Source organism: Pteropus alecto, unplaced genomic scaffold, assembly GCF_000325575.1.
Source record: "Pteropus alecto unplaced genomic scaffold, ASM32557v1 scaffold114, whole genome shotgun sequence".
In the NCBI taxonomy this organism is placed as follows: domain Eukaryota; kingdom Metazoa; phylum Chordata; class Mammalia; order Chiroptera; family Pteropodidae; genus Pteropus; species Pteropus alecto.
Window position 1 is genome coordinate 439,870 of NW_006435793.1, and position 8,321 is coordinate 448,190.

An 8,321-nucleotide genomic window follows, 5' to 3' on the forward strand; every position below is an offset into this window, starting at 1 on the left:
ATTAATGGCATAAAAATCTTTGTAAATTGTGAATTTAGATTATATATGTTCATTTGTGCTCTATAGGTTAGCTATAATAAAATTAAAGGTGATGTTCATCAATACACCATAGTATCCTTATCCTTTTTTGTAAAGTATGAGAAAAGTTAAAGAGATTTCCTGTTAATATATTAATGCTTTATTGAATGATGAAAGGTCCCCTTGGCAAAATTTGTTACCAGAACTATTTTAGTTACATACTACCTGCAAATCACAGTCATTTTGTTCCTGGTCTTCTGACTAGCTATCTCTAAACATGCAAAATAGATCAAAGAACTGAGACCACTATGCTAAAGAATGAAATACTGCAGATTTTTCATCTGAATTATCCAAGTAATTGAGGCCAAAGGTTTCAAGAATTTTAATAATTAAAGACTTTCTCAAGTCTCTAAACTTTCTGTGCACAGAGACCACCTAAGGAAAGCAAAAAATTTAGTCAAGTTTTCAATATCAATTAAATTCTTGAGTATTAAGATAATTGACTATGTTTGATACTTTATCACCTCTGTACATTTATAAAAAATGTAATAAAGGAAGGGGACTTATACTTATAGAAAGCTTTTCCTATTCCAGACACTGGGCTTTATGCTTTTTATACATTTAATCATAACACTAATGATGCACTATAAATACTTTTCTTTTGTTTCACAGAAGAAAAATATAATTCAAGCACAGGAAATGTGAGTAACTTCCTCAAGATCACATAGGTAGGTAAGTGGCAAAACTGAAACTTGAATTTTGATTCGAATAATAGAAATAAGTATATTATTTTTCAGTAAAGTACAATTCTACTCCAAAAACTATCGTTTGAAGGGTACTGTGCAATCAGAAGAAAAAATGAGGTAAGTTCCTAGGATCGCTTCTCTCAAAAGTGTCACTAAAACCATAACTACTTCCAAACACTTTCCTTTGACCCCAGAGTGGTTCATGGGGTATGCACATGAGAAATAACTGTCATCTTTGATTACTTCCAGTGATTTTCCTGTGCTTGGCATCACAGTCGTCACACTACCCAAATAGAGAACTAAAGTTCTCAGTCCCCCCCACACATCCCCACAAAGGTGCTTCTTGTTGTCAGCTCTGCCATTACTTCCCACTGATCCTTCATGGACCTTTGCTCTTCACTGGCCCTGATAGAGACTTTTGTCCTTTCTGCTTCAACAGTTACTGTGTGCTCATGGCATGGGAAATGCTCTTTCTCTCTCAGCACTGACCTGGGTCTCTGTGTTACTATAGAAAATTTCATGACATCACTTTTTATCTGAATCATTCTTTATCGAGGTCATTTTTCCTTGAGACTTTAGCATTAGTTCATTGACAAAGATGGCCTAATGTTCCCCTCAGTTTGATTATACTTCATGCAGGTTTCTTCCTGGCTTAAGCCCCTGACCTCTCTTTTCTTACAGCATTTATTTTAGAAAATTTGCAATTGTAAATTCTTTCCCTCCCAGCCTCTTGCCGGTTTTACAACCTAGAAAATGTCTTTCTCAAGAACCTGGGAACCATCTCTTTGAAATGTAGGCACTGAAGGAGATGGCATCCCTATTTCCCAAAATCTGTGGGAGAGTAGGAGCCTCACTTGGATGGATGCCAGTTAGCAAACACAGATCGTCTAATAGCAGAGAAAAACATTCGCAAACTCAGGAAAAACTTAATGTGCTCAACACATCTCATTGATCAGCCTGCCCTTTAATGTTCACCAGTTCTTGTCCACTAGCTCACTCTAGTGCTCAAAAACCTCTTCCACCTTTTGCTTCATTGTAGTTGAGTTCAGTCTCCCTCTTCTATTGCAGTAATATCTTCCTTGCTGGGTTAAGTCTGTCAGTGCAGTTTTTGCTTTGACACCAGTGTAGAGGCTGAAGTATACTATCAATGTCTAAAACAAGATGTATCAGACATCGGTGCCCCGCCCACTATTATGCACCTGCCCTTGCCTTCATTGCAAAGTCCATACCCTTTTGAAGGCCTTGCAAAGACAGGGAGACCCCTCTTCTACTGTAGCTTTGATGTCTTTGTCCTGGAGGTCCATATGCACTTCAGACTCTAGTCAGATATCTCTCAAGTAAAAATCTGTAGTTTAACATGTAAATCGGTTCTCAGTTGTCTGATGCTGTGAGCACTCAGGGCAAGTTGAAACATTGACAAATGTGTCATATTGTGCAGCTTAGGCTCTCATTCTGAGAACATTGCTGTAGAAGTAGAAATAAACTCTCCATTAGCAGGAGATTCAACAAGCCCTAAAGCAGAAAGACTTGTATATGATGTTTAATTTTGCATAATAATATATTGAAAATTACATGTTTTAAAAATTATGAAATCTATTATCATTCAAAGAAGGACAAACAAAAATCTTCTGGCATGAAAAAGCACAATTACATTGTTGGCTGCAGACATGGGAGATAAATAAACTTCCTTTTCTTCCAAATCTGTGATGTGATGTTATACTCATTCAGAATTGCCTGTAATAAAATACTATATCATCACTGTACAGTATCCACCAGATATTTGTGGAACATAAAGCTCTATAAATAAAATAGGATTCAGAGATGCTATGACACGAGGCACTTAATTTTTGTGACATCTCATGGTGCCTTTAACATTATTCATGTTCAGACATTGTACATAAACATAATCTGTTATGAAGTCAGTTCTAAGTAGCTTAAATCTGGCTGGTTTCAAGCGATAAAAAGATAAATGCAAATAACTTGGATTATACCTATGTATACTTCCAACTTGAAATGGCAAACTTGCCAGTGCTTTATTGGAATTATAACTCAGCATCTCTTTGTTAAAAACATTATCATCGATAAATACAAAACAGTTGAATAACTTAAAACTGCCCTGTGCCTGCAGAGAAATGTCTATTGTTGTCTGCTTGAGTACGTTTGTACCTTTATTTATCTGTTGATTCAGAGAAACAGGTAAAGCAGTTGCTGTCAGGAACAAGTCAGTTTTGTTTTCCGCAGGAAATAGAGCCTGGCAGCTTCGATAAAAACAGAGGCTTCCAATTAACTCCTATTACATGGAAAAGGTAATCTTTCAGCCAGGCCCAGAACAGAGGGAAAGAAAGGCAGACAAGAGACAAATGAAAAATAGGGAAACAACCTAGACAGCATAGTTCTTAACTGTAGCTGCACATTCAAAATACCTAGGAAGCTTTCAAATAATACTAATGTTCAGGCCCCATCCCCAGGCATGTTAACTTACTTGAGTTGAACTGGACTCTATATACCATATTTCTTAGAATCCTCCAGATAATTCTTATGTGAAGGCAGGCTTGAGAACCAGCAAGATAGAGTAGGTCCATGAGCCATGAGATAAGTCTTCATAGACTATTAATTTATAAGAATATTACTTGATAAGATTTCTTATCTATTAGAATTGTATGCATGCCACGGTAATCTGAATAAATATATTAGTGAGATCAGAGTTGAGGCTCTAAAAGTCAACACCTAAAATGGCACAAAGTGTCTGTCATTTACTTAATTTGAATGTTAAATTACTCGCAAAGCTGTGCTTCTTAGTCTGTCTGGCTGCAAGGGAAACAGATATGGACAGGATACAGAAATATTACAAAATATTACAAAAACTGTGGGAAAGATGTTTTGTACTCAAAAGAAGAAAAGAGAATCATACAAGCTTCATGCTGACATTTAAACAACTTGGAAAGTGGTGCCGGCCCAGTCCTCCTTCATCTCTAGTTATTATCATTGTGCAGAGAATTAGCCTGCGGGTTATGTGAGACAGAGCTAATCACAGAATTGTATGTTTACTTGGTCCAGCCCAGTTTAGTTTTACTGTTTGTCTTAGTCATTTGGGGGTTGCTTTAACAAAGTACCCTAGTGAGAGCTTATAAACAGAATTTATTTCTCACAGCTGTAGAGGCTCAGAGTCCAAGATCAGGGTGCCAGCGTGGTCAGGTTCTGCTGAGAGCGATCTTTCAGGCTTCAGACTGCTGTCTTTTCATTTCTTCACATCAGGTGGGAAGATGGCTACAGAGCTCTCTAGGGTCTCTTTTATAATCCCATTCATGAGGGCTCCATCCTCATGACCTAGTCACTTCCCAAAGCTCCCATCTCCTAAGACTATCACATTGGGGGGTAGGATTTCAACATGTGAATTTTGGAGGGATATAAACATTCAGTCCATAACACTATTTCAAAAAAAATATTCTCTCTCCCAGCCAGTCACGTGAGAACATGTTCGCTATCCACAGTGGGCAGAACACTAGCCCCACAGGTGTCCATGCCCCCAACCCTCAGGACCTATGAATATATTTGCTTACATAGCAAAGAGGAATTAAGGTTTCAGGTGGAATTAACGTAATTAAGGTTGCTGCTCAGCTGCCATGAAACAGGGAGACTACCCTGGATTATCCAGGTGAGGGCAATGTTACCTCAAGGGTACTTGTGAGACGGAGAGGAACACAGGAGGTTGGTGAGAGGGATGTACTGTGAGAAAGATTTAACAGATCATTGCTGCCTCTGAAGATGGAAGAGGGCCGCGATCCAAGAAATTCCAGCAGCCTCTAGAAACTGTAAAAAGGCAGAAAAATGAACTCTCACCTAGAGCCTTCAGAAAGGAACACAGCCATGATGACACCTTGATTTTAGCCCAGGAAGACCCATTTTGGACTTCTGACCTCCCAAACTGTGAGATATAAAATCTGTGTTTTTTTAAGCCACTACAGGTGTGGTAATTTGTTACAGCAGCAGTAAGAAACTAATATAGTGTGTATAGACTTAGATCCTAAACTATCTTGACCCCAGATTTGCCCTTATTTGAGCTCCAGTCTTGTAATGTTTTTGACCTCTGACCATCTGCTTAACCGTTTATAGCTTGGTCACCTACGTTCCATTTGGATGCTCTCTGATTTTTCTCACCCTTTGACTTCAACTGTTCTATTGATTTCAATTTTGTTTCGTTTCCTTGCCTAGAAACTTATATAAATTACTATTTGGTTTAAAAAAATCCTTCCAGCTGAACCTATCCCCCAAAACACCCCCTATCGATGATACCCCTACAAGAAGTATTTTATAAACTCACACCTGATCTGCTTCAATTTCCCAAGCAGAACCCAATCACCATATTCCAACCATCCATTTGTGAAAACTGTTGTAAGTGAATTTTATAAAATAAATAAGGCTATAATTTGTCCCCCAAAAAGCATTTAATACATGATAAATCTAAGACGTTTTAATTCCCTTTTCACTAGAGAGAACTAGGATTCAGTTGGCCTAATGATAAAGTAAATAAATGTGCCATCTACTGGTATCCAATGAAAATTACAGGTAAGAAGCCTTTAATTCGTACTTGGCACTACATAGCTATAGTACAAAGTTTAACTATAGAAGCAGATTTTCTCCCCTTCTGCCATTTAATGAAAAATAATAACCAATATATTGTTTTTGTGCCACTTTTCGAGACTGTAAATTCATTTCCTTTGTCTCGTTTGCCAAACTCTAATTACGAAAGCAGGGACTAAATAAGTTCTAAGATACGTAATTGAATTATGTTCATATATCCATCATTGTAAGAGAAGTCATTTTCAATATTATTTCTATTCTTGCTTCATGAATAAACATCTAAAAGAATCTTTGACATGAAATCTCACTATGTGTAGCCACTCATACATATGCTGTGCCTAAACACACAGACACACATACACACACACACACAAACTTTTGCTCCTATGCATCCTAAGAGTCCTAAATCAAAACTACAAATCTGCTGATGTCCTGCTGAGTAAAGGACATCGTGAGTATTATGGATAATAAAGATCAGCCTCTGATAAATAAATTATAGTATAATGGTAAAGTCAATCCCTGTTTTTGACATTTATGTGTATTTAGTTTTCACTGTCACTTTAGGAATATGATGACACTGTGGTTATTATATTTATAATAATTTAATGATCCAGTTCTCTTTGGTTAACCTTGTATTGCCTGATTTCTGTATACTTTTCTTTCTATGGAAAAAAAATAAAATAAAATAAAACCCCACTCTATTGCTGTAGTTTCGGGTGAGAGCTTCCAGCCAATCAAGGATGTTGATTCTACTTATTATAATTTGTCCTCTGTACACCAAGTGACTAGAACTTGGTGATACACATATGAAGGAGCTACACATTCATATTTTGACTAGTGCAGGAGTAAATCACTTAGTATAGAAAGAGCCCATTACGATGAATAGAATCAACGGCCTCTGTAGGCTGGAAGCTTAGACCTCAAACTATGAGAATTTTCTAAATTTTCCAAAAATGAATCTAACAGCAAGAGAGACCTCAAAATATTGAAAGAAACTGTGAAAAGTTAAAATCGGGTCTCATTTTCAAATGGGGTAAATACCTAGTGACATGGATGTCACCCATGTCAGAAATGCAAGCCACCTAGTTGAGACAACTAAAATGTGGAGGTTGGTTTATTTCAGCAGTTAGCTTTACTCTCGGCTATAACTGAAGAGATTAAAAGTCAACTGAGCTCCACGTCTCTACAGTGGAAAAAGTAAAAAACTATAGTCTCGGTTTGATAACTGTCAAAACTTTGAAAACTTTGCACGCCCTCATATCTTATTACCTACTTATGAATAGCAGGAAAATCTTTAAAACCAAAAATAATTCTGTTCTTGTGTCTTTTCTTTACTCCGTTCCTCCCTCTTTAGCATCCCTCTGTATGTCCTGTTTAAAGAATTGAGGTAATTGAGTAAGCAGCGCACTAGGGAAGCAGGGCACTGAGTAGATCACTTCCTTTGTCACAACCAATCTAGGAGAGAGAAGAGCACAGGAAATAAATAGGGTACTGATATGATATGTTTAAAGACTGAGCAAGAGCAGATCGTGTCTCTGAATCACATGTTTAAAAAAAAGAGAAGAAGCAGTCAGGGGAGTAAGCATCAAAATAAACCTAAAAAGTCTTATTAAGTTCCCTAATTAGTTTATTTTGGTAGGTTTCAATTATATTTTTTTATATGTTTTCACAAAAACATCATAAATAACTAATGTGAGTATAATGATGCGACTACTTCAAAATAGTATTTGCTATTTCCTACTAAATATAAAGATATGTTTATTGTATGACCCAATAATTCCATTTCTAGAGTAGTTCCCCACCCCGCCGCCATCTGAGAGGAATCTGTTCCAAGACCCCCAGTGGACAGATGCCTGAAACTACAGATAGTACCAAATCCTGTACAGACTATGCTTTTTCCTATACATAAACACCTATGATAAAGCTTTTTTTTTAGTAACGTCATATTCTTTTTTCTTTTTTTATGGTGACATTGTTTAACGAAATCCAGTAAGTTTCAGGTATACAATTAAACAGTAAAGCATATATATATTGCATTGTGTGTTCCCCTCCCATAGTTAGATTTCTTTCTGTCACCACATATTTGACCTCTTTTACCCCCATCTACTTTCCTCCTTCCCCCTCCTCCCTCCCCTCTGGTAACCACTTTTCTGTTGTCCATGTCCATAAGTCTCTGTTTGTCCTGTTGTTTGTTGCTTTAGGTTTATATCCCACATATAAGTGACATCACGTGATTTTCACCTTCTCTTGTCCAGCTTATTTCGCTTAGCATGATTATCTCGAGGTCCATCCATGTTGTCACAAATAGCAGTATTTCATCTTTTCATATGGCTGAGTAATATTCCATTGTTTATATGTATCACATCTTCTTTATCCAATTTTCTACAGAAGGACACTTTGGTTATCTTGGCCACCATAAATAATGCTGCTATAAACATCAGGGTTCACATATCTTTGCGGATAAATGTTTTCAAGTTTTGGAGGTAAATACCAAGAAGAGAGATTGCTGGATCATATGGTAATTCTATTCTTAATTTTTTGAGAAAACTCCATACTATATTTCATAATGGTTATACCAATTCACATTCCTACCAGCAGTGTATGTGGGTTCCTCTTTCTCCACGACCTCTCCAATACTTTTTAAAGATATGAGGTGCTATCTCTTTGTCATTTTGACTTTCATCTCCCTAATAGCTAGCAAAGTTAAGTATCTGTTCATATATCTGTTGGCCATTTGTATGTCTTCTTGGAAGAAGTGTCTGTTCAGATCTTCTGCCTATTTTTTAATTGGATTGTTTGCTTTTTGTTGTTGAGTTGTATGAGTTCTTTATAAATTTATATTAGCCCCTTAACGGAGGTACTTTTTGCAAAAATCTTCTCCCATTCAGATGATTGCCTTTTCATTCATTGATGATTTCTTTTGCTGTGCAGAAACTTTTTAGTTCTATATAGTCCTCTTCATTTGTTTTTGCTTTT